Here is a 14045-nt window from a genome sequence, read left to right on the forward strand (position 1 = left end):
AAACTTTGAATTTTCGAAAAATAAGGATTTTTTTATCCCAGGCATAGATTACCTTAGCCGTATTTGGCACAACTTTGGGGAATTTTGGATCCTTAATGCTCTTCAACTTTGTACTTGTTTGGCTTTATAAATATTTTGATTTGAGCGTCACTGCATGATGAGTCTTATGTAGACGAAACGCGCGTCTGGCGTACTAAATTATAATCCTGGTACCTTTGATAACTATTTTACACCACTGGATCGATGCCACTGCTGGTGGCCGTTTCGTCCCCGAGGGTATCACCAGCCCAGTAGTCAACACTTCTGTGTTGACATGAATATCAATAAGTTGGTCATTTTTATAAATTTCCTGTATACAAAACTTTGAATTTTCGAAAAACTAAGGATTTTCTTATCCAGGGCATAGATTACCTTAGTCGTATTTGGCACAACTTTTTGGAATTTTGGATCCTCTATGCTCTTCAACTTTGTACTTGTTTGGCTTTATAAATATTTTGATTTGAGCGTCACTGATAAGTCTTATGTAGACGAAACGCGCATCTGGCGTACTAAATTATAATCCTGGTACCTTTGATAACTATTAACACTCATATTTGCTTCCACTGGCATATACCTTATTAATTTCAATTTTAAATCTTAACAAACAATCTAAAACCGTAGGGGTTGAATATGTTAGTCTGGAAAATGATAAATAGTTCTTACATAATACTTAGACATTTTATGTACATGTATTTTATATTTTGTATATAACTTTATCTGTCATAAAACAACAGTTTGCACTTTGCAGATTGTTATGGTTACAGTCTAGTTAGTCTTTATGGTCTACTCATATGTCACAAGTGACAGTCATGTAGGGTCTACTCAGATATTACAGGTTAAGGGTCTACTCTGAATTAGTTATCAAAGGTACCAGGCTTATAATTTAGTACGCCAGACGCGCGTTTCGTCTACACAAGACTCATCAGTGACGCTCATATCAAAGTATTTATAAAGCCAAACAAGTACAAAGTTGAAGAGCATTGATGATCCAAAATTCCAAAAAGTTATGCCAAATACGGCTAAGGTAAACTATGCCTGGGATAAGAAAATCCTTAGTTTTTTCGAAAAATTCAAAGTTTAGTAAACAGGAAATTAATAAAAATGACCACATTATTGATATTCATGTCAACACCGAAGTGTTGACTACTGGGCTGGTGATACCCTCGGGGACGAAACGTCCACCAGCAGTGGCATCGACCCAGTGGTGCAAATAGTTATCACTTAGATTCTACTCAGATAATACAGGTCACAGTATTTTAATTATAAAAGCCTCCTCAATCAGATGTTATAGATCACGGTCTACAATTTTATAAAGGTCTACTCAGATTTTTCAGATAAGTCTGGAATTAAGGGTCTTTTCAGATGTCAAAAGTTACAATTGTCTAGAATTAAAGGTGCAATCAGATATACCAGGTCACAGTAAATATCATAGGGTCGACTCAGATGTTATATATCAAGGTCTAGAATTAAGTGTCTACTTAGCTGTATCAGATCACAGTCTATAGGTAGGGTTACTCAGATGTCAAGAGTAACGATCTAGATTGTAGGGTCTACTCGGATGTCACAGGTCACAGTCTATAGGTAGGGTTACTCAGATGTCACGAGTAACGATCTAGATTGTGAGGTCTACTCGGATGTCACAGGTCACAGTCTATAGGTAGGGTTACTCAGATTTCACGAGTAACGATCTAGATTGTGGGGTCTACTCGGATGTCACAGGCGACAGTCTATAGGTAGGGTTACTCAGATGTCACGAATAGCGATCTAGATTGTGGGATCTACTCGGATGTCACAGGTCACAGACTATAGGTAGAGTTACTCAGATGTCACGAATAACGATCTAGATTGTGGGGTCTACTCGGATGTAACAGGTCACAGTCTATAGGTAGGGTTGCTCAGATGTCACGAGTAACGATCTAGATTGTAGGGTCTACTCGGATGTCACAGATCACAGTCTATAGGTAGGGTTATTCAGATGTCACGAGTAACGATCTAGATTGTGGGGTCTAATCGGATGTCACAGGTCACAGTCTATAGGTAGGGTTACTCAGATGTCACGAGTAACGATCTAGATTGTGGGATTTACTCGGATGTCACAGGTCACAGTCTATAGGTAGGGTTACTCAGATGTCACGAGTAACGATCTAGATTGTGGGGTCTAATCGGAAGTCACAGGTCACAGTCTATAGGTAGGGTTACTCAGATGTCACGAATAACGATCTAGATTGTGGGGTCTACTCAGATGTCACAGGTCACAGTCTATAGGAAGGGGTAATCAGATGTCATGAGTAACGATCTAGACTGTGGGGTCTACTCGGATGTCACAGGTCACAGTCTATAGCAAGGGTTACTCAGATGTCACGAGTAACGATCTAGATTGTGGGGTCTAATCGGGTGTCACAGGTCACAGTCTATAGGTAGGGTTACTCAGATTTTACGAGTAACGATCTAGATTGTGGGGTCTACTCGGATGTCACAGGCGACAGTCTATAGGTAGGGTTACTCAGATGTCACGAGTAACGATCTAGATTGTGGGGTCTAATCGGATGTCACAGGTCACAGTCTATAGGTAGGGTTACTCAGATGTCACGAGTAACGATCTAGATTGTGGGGTCTACTCGGGTGTCACAGGTCACAGTCTATAGATTGGGTTACTCAGATGTCACGAGTAACGATCTAGATTGTTGGGTCTAATCGGATGTCACAGGTCACAGTCTATAGGTAGGGTTACTCAGATGTCACGAGTAACGATCTAGATTGTGGGGTCTACTCGGATGTCACAGGTCACAGTCTATAGGTAGGGTTACTCAGATGTCACGAGTAACGATCTAGATTGTGGGGTCTACTCGGATGTCACAGGTCACAGTCTATTATTAAAGTTCTGCTTTCATCATGCAAGACTTGCATTACAGAGTCTATATAATACAAAATAATTATGGTAAGATATGTTTATACTATATGGTTTAAAGTATATCCTGACTCTTAAATGAAAATATTTATTTTTTTCAATCTTTTATTGCATTTTCCACCTCATAAACTTATTTTGTTAGAATTGTTATTTCTACGGGATATTTCTGCAAGGGTCCTCAGGAAATCACACGGATTCCACAATGGACTAGCCGACTTAAAAAACTAAGTCTACTTCTGCTAGTAGGTCAGGTATTTCTTAATTAACCCTTCCAGAGCTATATATTTCTGCTCCTATTTTGGAAGTGTTATTGCTGCCCGATCTTCAAATGTTCTATTGTATTACATACATCACTTTTTATAAAAAGAAAATTAACATAAAAAACAAAAAATCATTTATAATTTGTAAATTGAAATGAAAACTAAAATATAATACAATGATGTAAACAGCTTTATCGTTGCATTCACCATTCTGTCAACTGTCAACGTCATTTTCTGTATGATAAAAACGAGCATAAAAACGTGTGAATATACTAAGCTAGATCTAGATGATCCAGGGTGCTGACAAAATCACAAATCAAAACTCGTCAATGATGTAAGATATAATGCCCAAGGAAATCATAGAATATTACATGTTTTATAAGACAAATGCGCTTGTATACTGAGGTTGTAATATTTTGCACGTATACATTGCAGAACATGATTGCTGTCGCTAGTCATGACATGTTTAAAGCAGAAAAAAACTTACACTTTCTATAAATGTTTTATTCAAAAAAGCTATCTAACGCATTCAGAAAACGTTTAATTTTTATCCGGATTTTTAATGATACGTGTAGTTAAAAAAAATTGACGACTGACAAAAGGTTGACGATTCTAAAGGTTGAGGATAATATTATGCGCTTTTTCTTAAAAAAAAAAATATATATATATATATATATATACTGCACGGTTCTTCATTAGATGTATATATGTTTAGGTGGTTTTTTTTTCAGAGATAATGGGTCGTTCACACAGTGTCGATTATTGTTCCCGTTTGAGATTAGACAGACACGACAAGTCGGATTACTATCCTCAATGATCTGGAATGACCTTTCATTGTCTAAACGCATTCGTATACTTTCTTGACATATTCCGAGAGATCGACGAATCGCCCCAACAGTTAGGTTTGTCCTGTAACAATCGGGAAAACTTCTTTTGTCTAGTCGGATTAAAATTGTGACTTATTTGCTGTATCGGATCAAAATTGTAACAAAGTCCTGAGAAACGGGCAGGACCTGGAGAAAGGAGTTGGGGCAATAAGGCCCTTATTTGACCCAAAAATTACTGCAAATTTAAAAGTTATCAAACATATTCTTAAATTACTGAAAACTTAACTAATGTATAAGGTACTTTGAAAAACAAAACAAATTTTACATTGAACAAGTTACCATGGCAACAAATCATGACCTAATTTGCATATTTTGTTAAATTTCGTAATTTTCCTTTTTTTCATCAAATTTTAGGAATATTTTAGATGGAAAAAGTATGTGTGCACCCAAGAAACAACTTTATATTTGATGAGATTATGCCAATAGTTGTTATAAATCTACTGTTAAATTATGTTGTTGTTTCTCGGCTGCGCAGGATGTTTCCACAACAGAAATAAAGACAGAAAACTGCATAAATTCTGTATTTTTCATCGTTTTTGTGAAAACAGTACATTTATGACATAATTGTGACATCATCAGATAAAAATCTTCATGCTTTTCATTTATATTTCTTGACCCTATGCATTTCTAAACATTATTTTTATTATTATTTTTGCCGGTCCAGAGTGCATCCACTTGTTACCGAATGCGGTCTTTGTTCCGGAACAGTTCCGTTATTTTACAAAATACGGCACTAATACCCACGTCATTACAAAACACGATAAAACGGAGTCCAGACAAAGCCGTTGCAATGCGGTGCAGCAGACTGTGATAGGATGTGTGTTCACTGTCGGATTGCATATGGTAGAATCGGGATGTTGTCGGGACATGTTCGATCGTTTTTTACCATGTGAAAGATACAAATCGAATTAGAATAGGTTTAAGAACTGGATGATCGGGACGGCTGAATTTGAACGCTTCTTGGAACAATATCTGATTTTTTGTCGTACTATAGTTTAGAGAGTCAGAGTTAGAGAACTGCATACTGGTTTTAGGAGGACTTATTGTTTCACATTTTCCATGTCGGAGCTCTTTATAGCCGACTATACGGTATGGATTTTTCTCATTGTTGAAGGCCATACAATACATTTGCCCATAACTGCTTAAAATCACTACATTTGAACTTTGGTGAATAGTTGTATCAATCATACCACATATCCTTATTATTAGTCCAGTCAGGAACGTTTTCCAAGATATTTCTCTCGGTATCTGCAAGGATGAGAAGTCCAATAGTATATAAAGTTGATTGAAAAGTGTCTAAAACATTTGAGAGTAAATCTGTTTCTAAAAGTTGGTTAAGACATGTCTATATAAACTATTTGACATTGATTTATGTAACATCAACGGATTCTGACAAATTTAACAGAAGTAATAACATAAAGTACTGGATAAGTCATTTTCTATCATATCTTAAGAAATGTATGATAAATCAATCAAAATTTGTTTTCTTTGGTGAATTATGAAATCGAATAAACAAACGCAGATATACTTATCTCTCAGTGTGTTTGTTTTCCATGTGAAATACAAGTCATTATAGACATTGGTAAAAGGTTCTAGGATTTCAAAACTCTAATTTAAAGATTATAATTAGTAAAAAATTGAACACATAGAGACCGTTGTCTTTTAAATTCTTATCCGCTTTTTGCTTATACCTTCGACGAGTAAGCGACGATAGAATCAAATTTTAAGTGGATTTAAGGTATCACTACAGTAACTATATTTCATCTTCAGGTGGTTGGGTTTTTGGAAAGACTTAAAGAGAAATACAACATTTACTTGACTTTGATATTGACATAATTATATTCAACGAGTTTCGATTTAGAATATTCGTTTAGTGTTTTTAGGCTTCAAGAATTCAGAATGATTATCAGTTATCTGTCACACAATGCAATTTTTCCATGAACGGCTTTGTCTTCCTATGAATAGTTCGTTTGGTTTTATTGTAGGCTTCAAAAAACATTAAACAAACCACCAACGCTGACTTCTATCATTAAAACACGTTTGTTACTTCGGATATCAGTTTCGTTTTTCGTTTTGTTTTTGACTCATTGACGTTTTCCAATATATTTCTCTCGGTATCTGCAAGGCTGAGAACTATGTCATTGCAATGGCTTTTTAAGTCCAATAGTATATAATTAAGTCAGAAGTAGGTCAACCTGGACAGGTGTAGTCACCGCCCCTTTTTTTGGGAAAAAATTTGATTGCTTATATAGGGAATCACTGAAGCGTGACTGGAACGGGCCCCCTCTTAGGCAGTCAGTGGACCCCACTTATGAAAATTTCTGGATCCGCCAGTGACATTATAATATGTACAAGTTGAATATTTACAGAGATAGTGGTGAATATCATAGTTTACCACCTGTTTGTCTTTTCTCTACGTTCTACTAATAACGGCCTAATCTGTTATACGACAAAACACAAACAATATAACATATTCGTTTTACCCTATAAAACTAACAGAGCAATGGTGTAATCTACAGTCAAGCTTCTTTTGTTTTACCTAGAAGTATTATCATTTTTCATCAAAAAGTTAATTAAAACAAGACAAGATAGTACAGCGATTGATATATTCATATTGCAACATTGCCATACAAAAGCAGTGAAAAGACGCAATTAAGATTTCATTCTAGATCATTTTACTACCAAAGATTTTCTAAAAGTCTAAAAATTTGAGATCAATGACACTTTTTCCTGTTTCATCAAAACTAATCGGTTATTTAATAACTAGAAAAAATATAAAAAATATTACTTCTATGTAAATCAGATGTTATAAGTTATTAGACTTACATCTGATAGATATAAAGAGATGTGGTATGAGTGCCAATGAAATAACTCTCATTCCAAGTCATAATTGAAAAATGTTCTAATTACTACTTCAATACTTGTTTATCTCATTTTCCAATCCCATTGACTTTGCATAACAAAAATATATTGAAGTTTACATAGTATTTAATTTGCTTTGAATTCTGGACATGTTTATGAGGTTTGATCCTCGATAAACTACTATTTCGTCTATTTTACATAGAACATACATGTAAATTTACGTTTTGAAAGCCCATCAACGAAACTTTACCCGTGTAAAAATATAAAGTGGTGAATGACTTGCGTTATTAATATACAAAGGATAGTTAATTATCATAATCGTTTAAATTTCCCCGTTATTTTTTCCTTCTATATTTGTTGCATTAACTAAGAAGCTGTTATTTCTGGCGCCAGTGGTTTTTTTTTTTTTTCTCTCTCTTTTTTTTTAGCATTACATTGTTTTAAATATTGAAGTTTTAAGATTGCATCTGTTAATTGACATTTGAGTGTTGGCAGGGTATGTAATAAATATTTTAGACAATATGAAGTTGTTTTGGGAAAATAAACAACATGCTTTTAACTTAATGTACGCGTAAGGCCAGTGCCATCTAAATTCAATGTTAAAGGATGGTTTTTCTTGACACGTCAAAAAATGTATATCGATTGTAAAAAAAAAAAAGGGCATAGATCTAAAAGAGTATGAACCATAGTACCAGTACAATGAAAAAAATGAACCTAACGACTTAAGGATGTACTTTGGTGAGGTTTTGGGATTTGTAAGATGTTGAGCTCCTTGGTTGTTTCCCTACGAAACAAGGTAAAATATTTTGCACCATAACACCCATTTATCTTTTCATTTAAGACTTAAAAGCTCAAAAAGGGTTATTTACCAAAATTTAAGCAGATTCTTGATTTCTTTTCTTTCGAGTCGAGACCCAATTAATACCATTGCAAATATAAGATAAAAGTCCGAGTTAACCTTTTCCGCCATATTTTAAAAATCAAATCACACGAAAAGGATCTCCATGACCTATCAATTTTGTCTAGCTTAATGTGTTCCTTAACCAATGCTCTTCCGACTAATAGATCAATTTTAAATTCTTAATTTTTTTTAATTTCTCCGAAGTACTTCCTTGGACGTTCATTTACATGTCCCTAAGAATTTATATAGATATAACTACTGTAACGTGAGATGTGTAGCTGTGGTTTATGGTCAATTGTGGATGATGATAAATAAATATAACACTGTGAACATTATTTAATGTGAATTATATGGTATGTTTTTATTAAGTTATGTGAAATGAGACAAGTGAGATAACCTAAAGGTGGCACGGTAGTATTTACTTGTTTGAATGGTTTAACACTTGTCATTTTTGGAACCCTTTCAGTTCAGTGTGAGCCAAAGCTCTGTGTTGAAGGCGGTACTATGACCTTTAATGGTTTACTTTTATAAATTGGGACTTGGATGGAGATTTGTCTCATTGGCACTCCTATCACATCTTCTTATATATATATATATATATATATATATATATATATATATATATATATATATATATATATATATATATATATATATATATATATATATATATATATATAAAAATAGCAACAATCAACATTCAATCTAATTGAGCGTGGATCAGTTTGTGAAAATAAACTGATACAGTTACTGAATTAAAATTATATAAATGTCTAAGAATATAACTAAAACACACTAATTGATACATTAAAAAGTTCTATTAGATGTTAAATAGAAATACGCAATATTTCGCTAAACAAATTAGCTTCATCAGGCGTGTGCATCTCTCAAGGTGAAATCGGATGCATGACAGAAAAATATTTTTGTAGCTTAATCTATACAAGATTTGAGGGATGGGTGTAACATATTAATTCGGTCATAAAATATGTTTGTAGCTACAACTACATGAAGTTGGAATAAAAGTTTAACACATTTATAGATGTTCGATTAATTGTATGAATTTTTATAAATTAATTTGTATGATTTCAAGATAACTATGGTTTTGATTTGCTTTGAAATCTTTTTTCGTCTCTCTCATTGAGTCCATCAGGTTCAAGAGTTCGTAACTGGTGCATCCAAAATCTCTCTCTTTTTTGTCTTCCTTGTGTATCCCAATTTTGATTTTTCTCAATGATTTGAAATGTGATGTTTTCAAAATCATGTCCTGCTCTTAAAAGGTGTCTTGTAATTGGGCAGTTCCTTTCTTTTGTATAAAATGACCGATGGTTATTTAGTCGGATGTTAAATGGGGTTTCTGTTTCACCAACATATTGTAATTTGCAAGTTCCACACGTTAAAACATAAATGCAATTTTGCGTTTTGCAATTTGATGTTATAAATATGTTGTAATTTTTCTTTGTGACTGTGCTGATGAACTGGGTTTCTATATTGGCGACTTTGCAGCACTTACAATTGCCCCTTCCGCATTGTTTATAACCTCCGATTGTTGATATCTCCCGTTTAGATACTTTGGATGATACTAGAATATCTTTGAGGTTTTTTGGTCTGCGGTAAGCCATAACGGGAGGTGATGGAAAAATCTCGCTTAAGGAAGGATCATTTTCAATAAGACGCCAGTGTTTGTGGACAATTGATGAAATATTTGTCAGATGAGGATGAAAGCTAACAACAAACGGGATTTTATTTGTCTGGGCCGTCTTTTCTTTGTATTCAAGTAGGTTTGTTCGTTCTTTTTCGTTTGCTTTTCCGAAAGCTTCTGAAATACTTTTGTTCTTATAACCTCTTGATTTGAGTTGCTGTCTGAGTTGCCCTAAACGATGGTTTAACTTTGATTCCGATGAACAAATCCGTTTTAACCTGATGGCTTGGCTGTACGGAATGCTCCGGGAGCAGTGTTTCGGGTGACAACTCTTCGGAGAGAGAAATTGGTGTTTATCAGTTTTTTTGGTGTGAAGGTCTGTTGTCATGACTCCGTTTTCTAAAGTTATGGTGGTGTCGAGAAACGCAATTTTCTCATTTGAAACTTCAGATGTGAACTTGATCGATTGATGAAAGTTGTTACAGAAATCGAGAAATTTTTGCAGGCGTTCTGCAGTTTCGTTCCATTTGATGTCGATGTCATCAATATAACGGAGCCAAGACAAGGGTTTGTATGGTACATTCGAAAGGATGCGTTCTTCGAGACTCCCCATGAAAATGTTGGCAAAAGAAGGTGCCATTTTGGTTCCCATACTGGTACCGTCAACCTGCAAGTAGTGCTGGTCGTTGAATACAAAATTGTTGTTTTCAAGCACTTGTCTCAGCAACTGAACCAGACAGTCTGTTGGGGGATGTTTATCCTTACGATTGTTCCATACCTGTTCACAAGCGACTATTCCTTCATTTTTGGGAATATTTGTGTACAAAGAAGACACATCCATCGATACCAAAATTGTGTTGTTTATATATATATTAAGTCAATGTATCTGAACAGTGTTTTTGCACATAAGATACAGCATAGATCAACTGAATATACATTCCAAGGGAAGAATTAGGTGTAGTCTAGAAAAATATGAAATGATTTTTTTTTTTAGATTTTGTATTCAATGCACGATAAAAGCCATTAAAGCACTAGCAGTCTTAGGTTTATGAAGATAGCAAAAAAGGTACCATGCATAATTTAACATGTTTCTTAATTCTGAATATGGTAATAAAAGTACTTCATCTATAACTGTCGATCGTGCAGGTAGAATTATGGGCAGTGTTAGAAAGTGGTGAAAATTCTAGAACGGCTTTCATTATCCCTAAAGGTCAGGAAATGCATGTGCTATCGTGCTAACTTAAATAAAATACTTCAGATAATAAAATAATAAACAAACAAGAATGTGTCCATAGTACACGAATGCCCTACACTCTCATTTTCTATGTTCAGTAGACCGTGGTATTAGGGCCAGTCAACACTCTAATTTGGCATTAAAATTAGAAAGATCATATCATCAGTGTTCATTCAAAATCATCGCAATATCAACCTTACTAATATGAAATACTTCTTTTTTTGGATGCTTAGGATACTCCAGGCGCGTAGCTATGTTTACGTCAAAACGCCCGGGCGTACACTTGAATTTTGTTAAAAAAAATTAAATCTATATAAATTGAAAAGAACTGGTTAATCAACACCAGCCTTGTAAATCTTTCACCATTTAATTGCGAATAAAAGTGACGACATTTACTTTTCAATCAGATGGTACCGTGCTGTATATTTGTTCATTTTCTGTCAAAGTCTGAATCTACTGTGAATTCTACTTATTACTTTCCTTTTGTTTGAAGCATTTCATTATTTGCTGAGATTCGATAAGTAGTTTGCATTTTTATCGAGCCTGCGACATTCATGTCGCAAAAGCGAGACATAGCGATCATAGATTTCGTTGGCATCGTCACCATTTAAGGTTTAGTATGTGGTTAAAGATTTTCTTAAATATCATTAACTTTGTCAAACCTTCATGAAATTTTACGAAGATTGGGCAGAAGCTTTTTGTGATCATAAGACTTAGAGTATCCAGAGCATAATGATGAAATAATATTTTTAATTTTCCCGTATTTTACTCATAAAAGGATTTCTATTTGAAGTTAACAAGTAGATTCAGTCTGGATTTCAAGTTTGTTACACATCAATTACTTTGTCAAACCTTCAATTTAATGAATCTTTGGCAGAAGCTTTTTCTATGATGTCTGAAGTAAAATTTTGAAAGTATTTTTTATTCATTTCTCAGTTGACAGACGGACTTATCTTTTCGCAATTGACAGACGGTCTGGGATTATTATATTTTACATATTTGAAAACCTTCAGAGATTGTCATAACATTTGAAAAGAAATAATATTCCAGATCAAGAAACAATATCTTAAGAACATGTTGGATTTTTGAAAAAAAGTGATGGAATGAAAAATTGATTCTCTTTTCGCGGGAAACAATTCCAGGCGAAAACCAGGGTTCCACTGAACCCTTAACGAATTTTCATAATAAACCTGCAACTCTATTAAATTTGCACAAACAAGGGGTTTTGATCGAGTGCGGCTCATATTATACATAGTTAAAGTAACTGGTTTGGCCGACATCAGTTTCTCTTAAACCAATGGCCATGTTTCCAATTCAACACATTGAATAAATTAAACATAAGAGATAAGCAAATTGGACTCTAAAGTATATTGCTATTGATGAGATTTTAATAACAGAAATGGTATCTCATTCTTTATAACTCGTTAGCTTCTAAGGGCTTCGCCAGTGGACGCTTTAACCTGGACCCGATTGGGGTACTTAAAACCCTCGCCGTGGTTTTGGAGTACACTTGAAAATAGCATAGCTACGCCACTCTCATACTAAGCATACAAAAACAAAGTATTTCATATTAGGTTGCGTTTAGTTTTAGTTTGAGTTTTCTCATACAGAAGCTTCATTCGGTCGAAATGGGGATGATATGCTTATTCCGATGAGGGCAGCGTGACGTGCTCTTCGAATATCAAAGAACTTTGTGACTACTTTTTTATAGACGGTCAACTCAGTTTGCCCAACCATCCTATTGGATTTATTCTATATTTCTTATTGTCCTGAACACTGATGAAATATTTCCCACTGGACGTTAAGCAACGCAGCAACCATTAGTTTGTTTATAATGTCAACACAAAGTGATTTATTCTTGTCACGAAAGGCAAAGACTGCATGTGAGTATTGAAACTCTTGACATTTGAAAACATCTGTGTACATTTGGTTATCATAATAATAAGGCTTCCAATTCTCTTAATTCACTCAAAAATAATTTCTAAATTATGTGTAAAATAACGCATAAAAAAGGAATACATTTTTTGCAATCTTTAGTGTTCTCAAAAAAGAGTCTATGCAAACCTTTTACAATTGCAAAAATAACACCTGAAAAATGAGCAGTTCAAAAAATTTGAAAATTTGAAAATTCTTAAAGTAAAAACTCACCGAATTATTTATTACTCTAATATGTTTCCCTATAGTGGATCGTAGAAACGCCATGTATTTTTTAAAACGGAGTTCGATACTGGTCACTGAATGAAGCGTAATCTATATGGCCAACGTACACGCGACCACAAAAACTAAATATCTCACGAAAATGTCAAAATTTAAATTCTCTATGACATTAAATCATGATTAAATGCCATTATTAGAATTCTAACTAATATTCTGAAAGGAAGCATTTAAACATAAAATTGTAAAACCAAACTACTGGCAAAAATTTTGAAATGTGTCAAATTAGATAAATGTGTCTTAATCGCAAATCTAATCGATGATTCAAACAGAACGATTAATTAAGAACACATGTACTTGTATAAATTGTTTATAAAGACGTCTTTCTTTTTGGGTTTAGTCTAAAGTTAGAAATTAATTAGAATATGCATTGTTTACATATGAACATGCAGTCTTAATTGATCAGGTGATGTCTTGTTTATATAGGCCTAAAAATATAAACTATTAAGACTTTTGAAATGTCAAGAAATTGGTTTTCCCTTGATTTTTTCTTATTTTACACTAGTTTTTGAAAATTCTTACCCGATGACATAATAAACGATTCCTGGCTAATTGATCCCTTTCACAAGACTCAAACCAATGTAAATTTGGATTTATTTGTCAAACCGAATAAACCTCTCAAGTCAACACACGTGCACCCACTTCATGATCAGTATATGATGTCAATAATCAAAATCCCATTTTCATTTCCATAATCGACGGAAAGACGATTTTTGAAGTAAGACTTGATGTTACTATCCGTGTAAATGGTGGACAACCGTTCGGCTGTATGCCACACAATTAGAGGACGCTTATCAACAACCATCATTTAATTTAAAATGATATTTAAAGCTTATTTACTCTTTTATCTTTTTTGTCCCTTGTCTCTGAGAAAATCTCTCTGTAAAGTATGACACGACCAAAAACAAAGATGAATCAAAGATAGTTGATATTTTTAAATACTTTGTTTTTATTTATTTAAAAGAATATGAACCAAGATATAGAAGATGGGTGAGATATCAGTTAATTACAGAGATTTGAAGATTCAAGATTACTGTTTAGAAATAGTGTGCATGTATATAATTCTGACATTTTATATTGTCGTCAGAAAACAAATTATTA

General features: G+C 34.0%; 1 protein-coding gene across 3 annotated transcripts in view; it reads right to left on the reverse strand.

The window, feature by feature from the left end:
- The window catches only part of LOC143085084 (delta-like protein 1), a 38956-nt gene extending 25215 nt beyond the window's left edge, over positions 1 to 13741 (reverse strand). Inside the window, exon 1 of one of the 3 annotated variants that reach the window (XM_076261262.1) lies at positions 13467 to 13741. The gene's annotated coding sequence lies outside the window, so the exon portion shown is untranslated. Of the gene's footprint in view, positions 1 to 5284; positions 5307 to 12878; positions 13081 to 13466 lie in introns of those variants that run through there. The other 2 variants (XM_076261264.1, XM_076261265.1) reach the window with 2 other exon arrangements.
- Positions 13742 to 14045: the final 304 nt, after the last annotated feature.

This window comes from Mytilus galloprovincialis, chromosome 8 (genome assembly GCF_965363235.1).
Source record: "Mytilus galloprovincialis chromosome 8, xbMytGall1.hap1.1, whole genome shotgun sequence".
Classification (NCBI taxonomy): Eukaryota; Metazoa; Mollusca; class Bivalvia; order Mytilida; family Mytilidae; genus Mytilus; species Mytilus galloprovincialis.